An 11,925-nucleotide genomic window follows, 5' to 3' on the forward strand; every position below is an offset into this window, starting at 1 on the left:
CCCTCTCTCTCTCTCTCTCTCTCTATATATATATATATATATATATATATATATATATATATATATATATTTATTTATTTATTTATTTATTTGTTTATTTATTTATTGATCCTTTTGTTCTTGATGTAACCATTACATCCCCAATGTCCATACAACAATCCCCTTTCTCTAAGCCTTTAATAAAATTTTGTTTTGTTGTTCTTTCCATCATATCACCACCTGATCTCCATTGGCCTTTTTCCCCCTTTGACACTCCTTTTCTATGATTCTTTTCTTGCTTTATTCGCAATTCATTTGTTTTGGCAAAATTTAAAGTGTGTAGATGTATCATATCGCTGTCAGCTTGAGAGCATTATTGGACTCCTCATGCATGCTGGCTGATGCCCAAATGCCCAATAGGGGTATCAGATGCCTCAAATTAAAATAACATATTCACTATTACATTCATAAGCTTAGGTGATTATGAGTTAAATTACACAGTTGCCCATTCTATCAACGCTTTTTTCCATTTTTTTAATAAAAAGAAGTGATCTTTACCTCTTTCATTTTTTTTTAAATAAAATCCAATTGATATGATTAAAATATTATCATTTTTTTTATTTAAAATAAAGAAAATTTTTCAATTTTGGTCTCTCAATTATTCCCAATTTTTACAAATCAGGTCCATAATTGATAAATGAATGATAAATTTAGTCACTTGATTAATTATAAATAACTATAGAGTGCACTTTAACAAAACTACATAGTGCTTCCGATCCAGTGATAAACCATGAAAATTGGTAGAGGTTGCTGGAAAATAATGAAAAAAGAACGGGTCAATTTTATAAATATTATAAATTTGAAAATTGTAATAATTAAAAAATTGATCCTGTTATTTTTTAACTGAAACTCTTGATGAATTTTATGGCGGTTGAGTTCAGTTATCACTTTTTATAAGAGTAGTTTGTTCTCATTTAAACAATATATATATATATATATATATATATATATATATATATATGTTCAAATGTGGCCACGCGTTTCCGTGCGGGCGGTGCGTTTGCTAACACTGTGTGGTGTATATTTGCATACCCAATGGTGTATTTTTTTGGTGATGCATACTTAATGATGCATATTTGTGTGGTGTATTTTCTAACATTAAGTGGTGTATATTTGTATACATAGTGGTGTGGCCGCACTGTCCGCACGTTAAGGGGCGGCCACACCTGATTATGACCATATATATATATATATATATATATAGACAAGGGATCATATGTGAAGCTTCTCCGATCCAGGTGAAACATGTGTATTAATCACATCTATCCATCTAACACTAATCACTTGATTTCAGCCGTTGAGTGTAATTTTTAATCTACGATTGATTATGTTCGAATTCACGCGTTGAGGGGTATAAAAGTAGAAAATAAAGCAAAGCTACGACATCTTCTCCAATACTCCTTGTTGTCTTTGCATCTTCAACACATCAATTAATCACTCACTTGCAAGAAGAAGCTTAAGAGCTCAGGCATGAAGAAATTGACAATGCATGTAACATCTTCAAGCAAATTTATGCACCTTAAGGTGCAAATTTATGCACCTTAATGAGCAAACTTATGCACCTGCAAATTCATCTGCGCAGTTTTAAAGTTTTTGCAAATTTATGCACCTTAAGGTGCAAATTTATGCCCCCTTAGCTTAAAGTTATACACCTACAACGTGGAAGTAGTATTCCTAATTTTTAATGTTAGGCAACCAAGGATTCATAGTTGTGCACCTTATGCTTTAAATTCATGCACCTTAAAGGGGAAAGTTGTGCTCCCTAAGGTTCAACATTATGCACATACAGGGCGTGGAAGTTGTAATTCATAATCTTTAATGTTAGGCAATCAAGAATTCAATGTTATGCACCTTACGCTTTAAATTCATGCACCTTAGAGTGGAAAGTTGTGCTCCTTAAGGTTTAAAATTATGCACCTACGACATGGAAGTAGTAATTCCTAATATTTAATGTTAGGCAATCAAGGATTCATAGTTGTGCACCTTACGCTTTAAATTCATGCATCTTAAAGAGGAAAATTGTGCTTATTAAGGTTCAACATTATTCACCTACGATGTAGAAGTCATAGTTCATAAGTTTTAATGTTAGACAATCAAGGATTCAAAGCTGTGCACCTTACGCTTTAAATTCATGCACCTTAAAGAGGAAAGTTGCCATCCTTAAGGTTTAAGGTTATGCACCTATGTCGTGGAAGTAGTAATTCTTAACTTTTAATGCAAGGAAATCAAGGATTCATAGTTGTGCACCTATGCTTTAAATTTATATGCACTTTAAGTTATACAGTTTTGCACCTTACAGTTAAATGTGTGCACCTTAAGGTACGAAGTCATGCAACACACCTTATGCTGCAAATAAATTTATGCACGTGAAATTTAGATACAGAGAAAGAAGAACAAGACTTTGATCTCACACGAAGAGTAAAAGGCGGTTAACAATAATATATATAGATATTAGGAAAAATACAAAAAAGCCCCTTATTAGCATTTGAGAAAAAAAACACGTGCCTTTTTGTCCATTTAATCAAGATTAATCTATGACTAAGATCTCACTCCATTTTCACTTGGAAGTTCCTTTGCACATGAACCTTCCTCTCTCTCTCTCTCTCTATATATATATATATATATATATATATATATATATATATATATAGTATGACTTCCATGAGAACCATGCCTAGGTAAGAAATGACGAACTGTGGTCTAATTTTGACTATTAAAATCAACAAATGCATGGTTGTGATCTGCGCATCCATCTACTAAAATTAAGGATGTTATTACCATAATATATAATAGGGAATATATGGCTAAGGTCAAATTAGTCCACATAGAAGCATCAAACTGTGACAAAATAATCAAACATTCTTTGCACAATATGCTTTGCTAACCTGTTTCTTCTCTAACAATAAGGATGGAAACAAACAACTCTTTTTAATAATTAATATTTAACAGTCACATTCAGGAGTCAAAAATAAAACTTCACGACAATAAACCCTAATGATAGAATAATGCACTACAAATAACACCAATATGCACCACAACTACAATAGTGATGCACTCACATTGTAACACAGATGCACAATACCACATCTACAAGCCTCTGCACTTTAAACTTTAACCTTACACACCTTAAACTACGCACGGGAAACTATGCACCTTAAGTACACAAACAAAGCACCTTAACAACACAAACCGCACACCTAAAGTTTTAAAATTGGGCACTTTAAGTTTCAACACTGACGCACCTAAGCATTAAAGTGACTCACCTTAAGCACACAAACCACGCACCTTAAGTTTCAACAACTCACGCACCTTAAGCATACAAATCACGCACCTTAGAAGGAAAATCACCCACCTTAAGCTTCAAGTTGACGCACCTTAAATTTCAACAACTACTCACATTAAGCACACAACTCACGCACCTTAAGCACAAAACCCACACACTTTATGCACAAAACTCACGCACCTTAAGCACAAAAACCACGCACCTTAAGAAGGAAAATCCCTCATCTTAAATTTGACCTAAATCCAAAAATTATCAAATTGTCACCACATTTTTTTAATTATGTTAATCATGAACGTTGATTTAAGTAAGATCAATGACTTAGATTTAACCGCACGGGACACACCAACCGCACGAGAACTGAATTATATATATATATCGCTAGGCGCTAGTCGAGCGGTAGACTAGCGCCTAGCGCCTAAGCAGTCTAGGCGGTACCTAGGCGACGACCTATAAAAAAAAAGGCAAAAGGGTCAAATAGGCCCATGTACTACCATTGATTGTTCATCTAGCACCATGAACTAAAATATGGTCCATCTAGGTCATTATACTCTTAATAATTTTTCATCTAGCATTTTTAGCCTATTTCTAACAAGTTACCCATCTAATTTGATGACATGGAAAAATAAAATTAGAAAAAATGATGACATGCTATTTATGTGAATGTTTTGGATGATTTCTACCCTATTTCATTAATGAAAAAAATAATTTCTTGCAATGAAATAGGGTAGAAATCAAAATTGCTATATAAAGTTTTAAGAATTAATATCACTTTTGGTCCCACGACTTTTGAATTTTATCAATTTTGGTGCACAACTTTAAATTTTTTCAATTTTGGTCCCTAACTTTATAACTTTTATCGGTTTTGATCCTTTCGGCCAAATTGACGGTGAAATATTGTCGAATTTTATATTTTAAGGGTAAAATCGTCATCTCAATGAAACGTCTTCATTATCTAAACAAAATCACTGTAAAATCATATTTATAGGTGTTTTATTGGTGCAAATAATGGGGAAGACAGACAGAAACTAGATAGAGATCTATGAGATTTATAGCATCGACGATTGACAAATCTTTATTTTTCTCTTAATATGGTTTTTCTTTTGTTTAGATATTGAAGATCTTTCTTTGAGCTAATGATTTTGTCCTTAAAATATAAAATTCTGCAACATTTTGCCATCAATTTGGCCGGAAAGACCAAAACTGATAAAAATAACAAAGTTAGGTACCAAAATTGAAAAAATTTAAAGTTGTGGACCAAAAGTGATAAGACCTCGAAAGTCGTGGGACCAAAAATGATATTAGTTCAAGTTTTAACTACAGTGTATGTATAGCGGGGTATTTACTATCGTTCGGCAATGAGATTTCAATGAAATCGATATATGAAAATTAAATTATTTTTATAATAACTTAAGATATTGTATTGAGTAAATTTTATTTTATTTTAAAAATAAATTAATATTTTTAGATTTTTGGATAATTGAATAACTTAAGATATTGTATTTTTGGATGATTTCTTGCAATGAAAAATGACAGAGATCAAAGTTGCTATATAAAGTTTCAATTACAGTATACTGTGTATGTATAGCGGGCTATTCAATGTCGTTCAACAACGAGATTCCATTAAAATCGATATATGAAAATTAAATTATTTTTTAAAAAATAATAAAATTTACCCAATACAATATCTTAAGTTATTATATTTAATTTTCATATATCGACTTTCATGGAATTTCATTGCCGAACAATTTTGAATACCCCACTATACATACACAGTAGTGTAGTACACTGTAATTAAAACATTATATAACAACTTTGATTTGTATCATATTTCATTGCAAGAAATCATTTTCTTCATTAATGAAATAGGGTAAAATCATCCAAAACATCCACATAAATAACATGTCATCATTTTTCTAATTTTATTTTTCCATGTCATCAAATTAGATGGGTAACTTGTTAGAAATAGGCTAAAAATGCTAGATGAAAAATTATTAAGAGTATAATGGCCTAGATGGACCATATTTTAGTTCATGGTGCTAGATGAACAATCAATGGTAGTACATGGACCTATTTGACCCTTTTGCCTAAAAAAAATAATGCATGTGTGTAGGGGCAAATTATACTGTGCACCACGTACCTAAACAACGTCGTTTTGAGCATTGTAAACTAATCATCCGTTTTTTTTGGAAATCACGTTTTCCCGTTTCGGCCGGTCTCTGTATTTATGTTAATATTTTGTGTATTCCAGGCAATCATTCTGTGTATTCTAGGCAACTGTTCTCTGTATTATAGGCAACCGTTATGTGTATTCATGTTAGTAACACATGTTGTGATTTCATGTTAGTAACACATGCTGTGATGTGTTTGTGCATTCGAATGTTTAGGAGGATGAGTTCTGTGTATTTTGTGTAAATATTATGTGTATTCATGTTATTAACACAAGTTGTGATGTGTTTGTGCATTCGAATGTTAGAAGGATGAGTTCGGTGTATTTTGCGTCAATATTCTGTGTATTATGGGCAAACATTCTGTGTATTTTAGGCAAACGTTCTGTGTATTCTATATAATGATTATGTGTATTATAGATAATGAATTCTTTGGAGTCATTCGCGTCCACTAGCATCTGTGTATTTTGTGTTAATATTCTGTGTATTCTGGGCAAACATTCTGTGTATTCTAGGCAAACGTTCTGTGTATTATAGATAATGATTATGTGTATTATAGATAATGAATTCCCTGAGTCATTCGCGCCCACGTCTACTAACACCAAAACGACGTCGTTTTATGTACGTGGTGCACATTGCTATGTGTACCGTGGTGCAGGGTATAACGATTGGTGTGTAGGTGTATGTCATATATTATATTATATATATTATATATATCTCTCTTACTTCTCTTACTTATATAAACAAATAAATTTAAATATATATAAATATAATAAAAAAATTAACAAGGCTGACTTGTTTGAGTTAACTGGGCTAACTCTGCCGAGTTGGGTGAGTTAACTCGGTCAAATTCGGCCAAATCGACCGAGTTAGGCGCTAGGCGGCCGGCCACCTAGGCGGACGCCTAGGAAGCAATTCGCCTCAGTCTAGGGGTGCCTAGCGTCTAAGCGGAGACTTTTTTCAACAGTGATATATATATATATATGTTGCTATCTAATGAGTCAATAATAATGTGTTCGAAATAACCTGTTTCTGTCATCTCAATAATTTTATTGGCATTTCTCCGACCTTTCAATTTATTCTCATTCGCTGCCCATATGAGCTCACCTCTTTCCATATATGCCTGCGGATGGCTACCGTAAATTTGGAATTAATGAGGTGAATCTGTCAGTTTTTCAAATATTTAAAATTGAAAATATTACTTTGAATACAAAGTTGTTGGGTATCTATATTATAACTACCTTTAGTTCTTAAATTATTAGTGAAGTGAAATTTTTATTCTTCAATTAACGAATTTGTTAAAATTTATTGTTACTTTGCAAAATTCTAATTGATTCTTATTACTAATTGAAGTTCGCCTCATATTTTTTCTCCAAGTTGCACTAGGATCTTACACCATGATTGAGTGATTAAAACCGTAAAACGCTGACTACTATTTAAATCTATCTCATTTTTAAAAAAGAAATTCAACAGCGTAACAAAAGTTACTAGTATATCTTTTTGGTTATTGTTGTTGTAAATCTTAATAGAACTATTAAAGAAAGGACTAGGCAAACACCTTGTGCTCAGATGGCAGAGTACAAATAAAATTAACATGCATTCACAAATCAATTATGGTATACATTAGATGTGCATGGCATATAGTAATGATATTTATTGTTGATATTGATTATATTAGTATGTATGGATTAACATCAAATAATAAAGTAAATAAATGAATAAGACAAAAAAAGTGATTGCACAGAGCAAATCTTCTTTATGATAGATGACTTCGATACAAAGAGAGTCGAGTATCATGTCGAATTATGTATGAATATTACAACTTATGACTTATTTATTTTATACAACTAGTATTTTCACTCGTGCAGTGCACGGAATGGATTTGTTATAATATTGTAAGAATATTTGGATTGATATATAATTATAACATCAAATATTATATAATGTAATTGAAAAATGGTTTGGATCGATTATGTTTTGTGATGTTATCCTTACTTGAATTCGACCAAATAATTGTTGAATTAATAGCAAATATGTAGATGTAAGCATCCAATGTTGATACTTTGGAGATTTTATATATCAGTGTTTATGATTTGTATAACTTGGACAAATGTGCTCTTTAAAAAAATATAATATCACCGGTTCGAATTAGACATTATTGAAAACCTCTTTGTAGACGACATTGGTAGTAGTAACATAATCTTGTCCATCATCTTCTAGAGCTAACACCTTTAGGCTATCAGGATGTGTGACTCTAGAAAAGTCACGTACAATTGACCGTGATTAAACACCGGTTTTTTTAGCAATAACACAACATGAGTTAGTATTTGACCCTAGCTTTTGTTGATAGTCATGGCATATGTGAGCATTAATGGGAATTGTTTACGCTGAAACTTGAAGGGAAATCTCGTATCAGAAGGATTAAAAGACCTGGCAAGTGGAGAATAACAACCACTCGCCAGTTAGACAGAAGCAAAGTATGTGAGAAAATCAGAGAATAATATGAATATATGAATATATTATATTGAAAGATTACAATAGGTTATTCTCTATGTTCTTAAGTACCTCTATATATACTAAACTACATACCAAATCTATCCTAATATGTATAGGAAACTAAGTCCACACTACTAGAAGTTTCCTAATATTCAATAAAGGTTTCCTAATATTCAACACTCCCCCTCAAGCTGGAACATTTTAAAGTTCCAAGCTTGGATCAAAACAAACACTCTACCTCACTCAAAATTACAAATGAAAATTAAAAGCAACCAGAGGATAACAGTGCTGGATGGCTTTGGAGGGACAATGGTATACACAACCCTTGGAAATGCATCAACGGTGAAGCTTGTCACGAACATCCTTGGGAATGACGGCACCAAGGGTAAAGATTAACACGAACACCACCACAGCAACATAAGCACTCTAGGATGGATAACTTCAAAAGAGATTGTGTTATGCATGTCCCTTCCTTGGGAATGAAGACGAATACACTAAGAATGAACACAATCCTTGGGAATAAAGGTGAACACACCAAGGATGGAGTTGAACATGAACCTCAGGAATGGAGATGAACACACCATGGATAGAGTAGGACATGCTAACAAAGCTTTCATTGAACTTCATTGAGAGCGGTAGAGGCGAAAAGGGAGCAAAGAATAGCAAAGGATGCAGTAGAGCCCATAGTAATGAAGATAAACCCAAAGCAACGAGATAAAGATAACCAGGAAAAAAAATTAAAATAAGTAAACTATAACACCGTTTGATTATAGATAGACACACTCTCCCTTACGGCCTTACTTGAAACATGGGAAATAATCAAATGCCATTATAATATTGCTGAAACTGAATACCCATGGGATAAGGCATACCGGAGATAAAGAAATAAACACGGTTATACCAAAACACAAACACCATAGCGAGAAGTTTGGCAACAAACCCAACAAAAGCCTTCACATTTCACCAAAAAGGGTCCAAAGAATGACAAGAAAACGGCTCAGGGAATGGTCAGTGACGTTGATCGTTGACCGACGAAGTTGACCGTTGACCGGCAGAGATGGAGGATCTGAAAAAATTGATAGGAGCACCTCTTCAAGGCAAGTCCAACGGAGGTAACTGCGCCTTAAACGGAGATCAGAAGAGGGAGATATGATCGGAAAAATGTTGAACTTTCGGCAACGGTGGTGGCTGAACAACTAGGGTTTATTTAGGATTTGTTTTAGGTTCTGATACCATGTGAAGAATAAATGGATTCATTGTATTCTCTACTAAAAACTGTACAGATATCTCCTATTTAGACAAGAATAGACTATTAAACTAATGGGCCCATTCCTAAAAGGGCTTAGGGTTTCAACACTCCCCCTCAAGCTAGAGGTATAAATCATATGCTCCAAGTTTGTTACAGATATACTCACCTCTAGGAGTTCTAAGAGATTTTGTTAGGACATCAGCTAACTAATCTGCAGAATTGACAAAGCTGGTTTTAATGCACCCTGACACAATCTTCTCCCTAATGAAGTGGCAATCAATCTCGATGTGTTTATTCCCCTCATGATAAACGGGATTTGAGGCGATATGTAGAGCTGTTTGGTTGTCACATATTAGTGTCATTTGAGCAACATTGCCACATTGCAATTCTTGTAGTAAATACTTCAACCACATGAGCTCACACGTGGCAAGGGCCATAGCTCAGTATTTAGCTTCAGCACTGGACCTGGCAACAACATCTTGTTTCTTACTTTTCCAAGATATGAGATTATCACCAATGAGTACACAATAACCCGAAGTAGAACGCTTGTCAAATGGACAAGCAACTCAATCTGCATCAGAATATCCAACAACCTAAGCATGTCCTCTATCTTCATATAACAAACATTTCCTGGAGATCTCTTGATATACCTTAGAACCTGAACAACAACATCCCAATGGGTATCACAAGGGTTTTCAAGAAATTGACTCAAAATACTCACTGCAAAAGAGATATTTGGTCGTGTGATTGTAAGATAATTCAATTTTTCAATTAACCTCCTGTATCATTCTCGGTCAGACAATGGCTCCCCCTGTTCTGGTAAACACACGACCGTTGGTGTATCATGCCTCGAGAGGTCATATAGGACTGAAATGGATTAGAGAGATATTCCTTAGCATTGTCACTACGCAAAACACGAATGAGTTTACCGAATTGAGTGTGTATTTCAACTCAAAATTTTTGAAAAATATGGAATAACTTAGAATGATCATCAGTAAAAGTGACAAAATAACGAAACCCCAAAGTATAATTGACATGACATGGACCCCAGACATCAGTGTGAACTAAATCAAGACTCTCCGTGAAAAAGACTTACGTGGTTGCTTCCAATGTGACATGACTCACAATCTACTGATTCTAAAGACAAACTTGGAACCATCCGTCAAAGTTTGGAGAGATTAGGATAGCCCAAACAACTATGGAAAAACATATGAGAGTTTGTGGAAGCATAGGCAGCATGATCACCACCACGAAAGTAATAGAGGCATTGTGACATAGTCCCGATACCAATCACTTTTCCCGTACTACGATCCTGCACAACAACTGAATTCGCACAAAAGGTTATGGAACATTTCAAGGTATGAGTAGTTTTACTCACAGAGATAAGGTTGAAAGGACTATTAGGAATATATAAAACTGACTCTAAAGGGAAAGATGGCATAGGAGAAACCTGACCAACACCAGCAGCTGGTGTTTGATGACCATTAGTTAAGGTAACCATAGGCAAATTCTTAGACTTTGTGACATTGGTCATAAGAGATAGATAACTAGAAATGTGGTCTGAGGCCCTTGTGTCTAGAATCCAAGTACTAGTGGTACTAGCTTGAGAGAAACACAACAGAGAAGAGGTACCAATGGTGAGAGAAGAAGCCATAATATTATTCAAAAGAACAACAAAATCTGCCTCAGGTTCCAATATTATTTAGAGGAAGCCAATGGCGACCGGATTTCAGCACCAGGCTCGCGACGAGGCTCCGATTAGGCTTGTGGTGTTGGTTTGGGGGAAGAACCACAAGGCAGATGTCGGAACAAGAAAACAGTCGCGGTAGCACTCCGGTGCGCAACGACCAGGGGAAACAAAAATGTTATTTAGGGTTTAGGCTCTGATAGTCTGATACTATGTTGAAATTGAGGGATTGAAAGACTTGGCGGGTGGAGAATAATAACCACCCGCCAGTTAGGCAGAAGCAAAGTATGTGAGAAAACCAGAGAATAATATGAATATATGAATATATTATAATGAAAGATTACAATAGGCGATTCTCTATGTTCCTAAGTACCTCTATATATACTAAACTACATATCAAATCTATCATAATAGGAATAGGAAACTAAGTCCACCCTACTAGGAGTTTCCTAATATTCAATAAAGGTTTCTTAATATTCAATAGACTAGCAGGTAGTAGTGGTGGTGACGTAGCACAACCGACGAAGCAGCTGCGGCGGTGATGAAGCCTTTAGTCTCCACCTTTTCCCTCCGGCGAACCAGTGTGACACACACACACACACAGAGGTATATATATATATATATATATATATATATATATATATATATATATATATATATAATGTAGAATTATTTTATTCGTACATCTAGGATGATGATCAACATCTCGAAAATAAGGAAAAAAACGCAATTAAATTTCATAAATATTACGAACTTTGAATTTGAACTGGGCAAAGCTTAGGAGTGCATCCAAGGATATATAATAGTGCACTCAAATTTGTAAAAGTGTACTCAAGCCAGTTGCATTGTAACATATCAGTGCACTCTGAAGTTTTACCTAGTGCACATACAAAGTATAATAATTATGAAAATCTTACGTCATTTTTTCTTAGTTTCTCATATTTTTGAGTTGTTGATCATCCCAAATGTATAGATGTGATTATTCTCCCCCCCCCCCCCCCCCCCC

Source organism: Ipomoea triloba, chromosome 4, assembly GCF_003576645.1.
Source record: "Ipomoea triloba cultivar NCNSP0323 chromosome 4, ASM357664v1".
Classification (NCBI taxonomy): domain Eukaryota; kingdom Viridiplantae; phylum Streptophyta; class Magnoliopsida; order Solanales; family Convolvulaceae; genus Ipomoea; species Ipomoea triloba.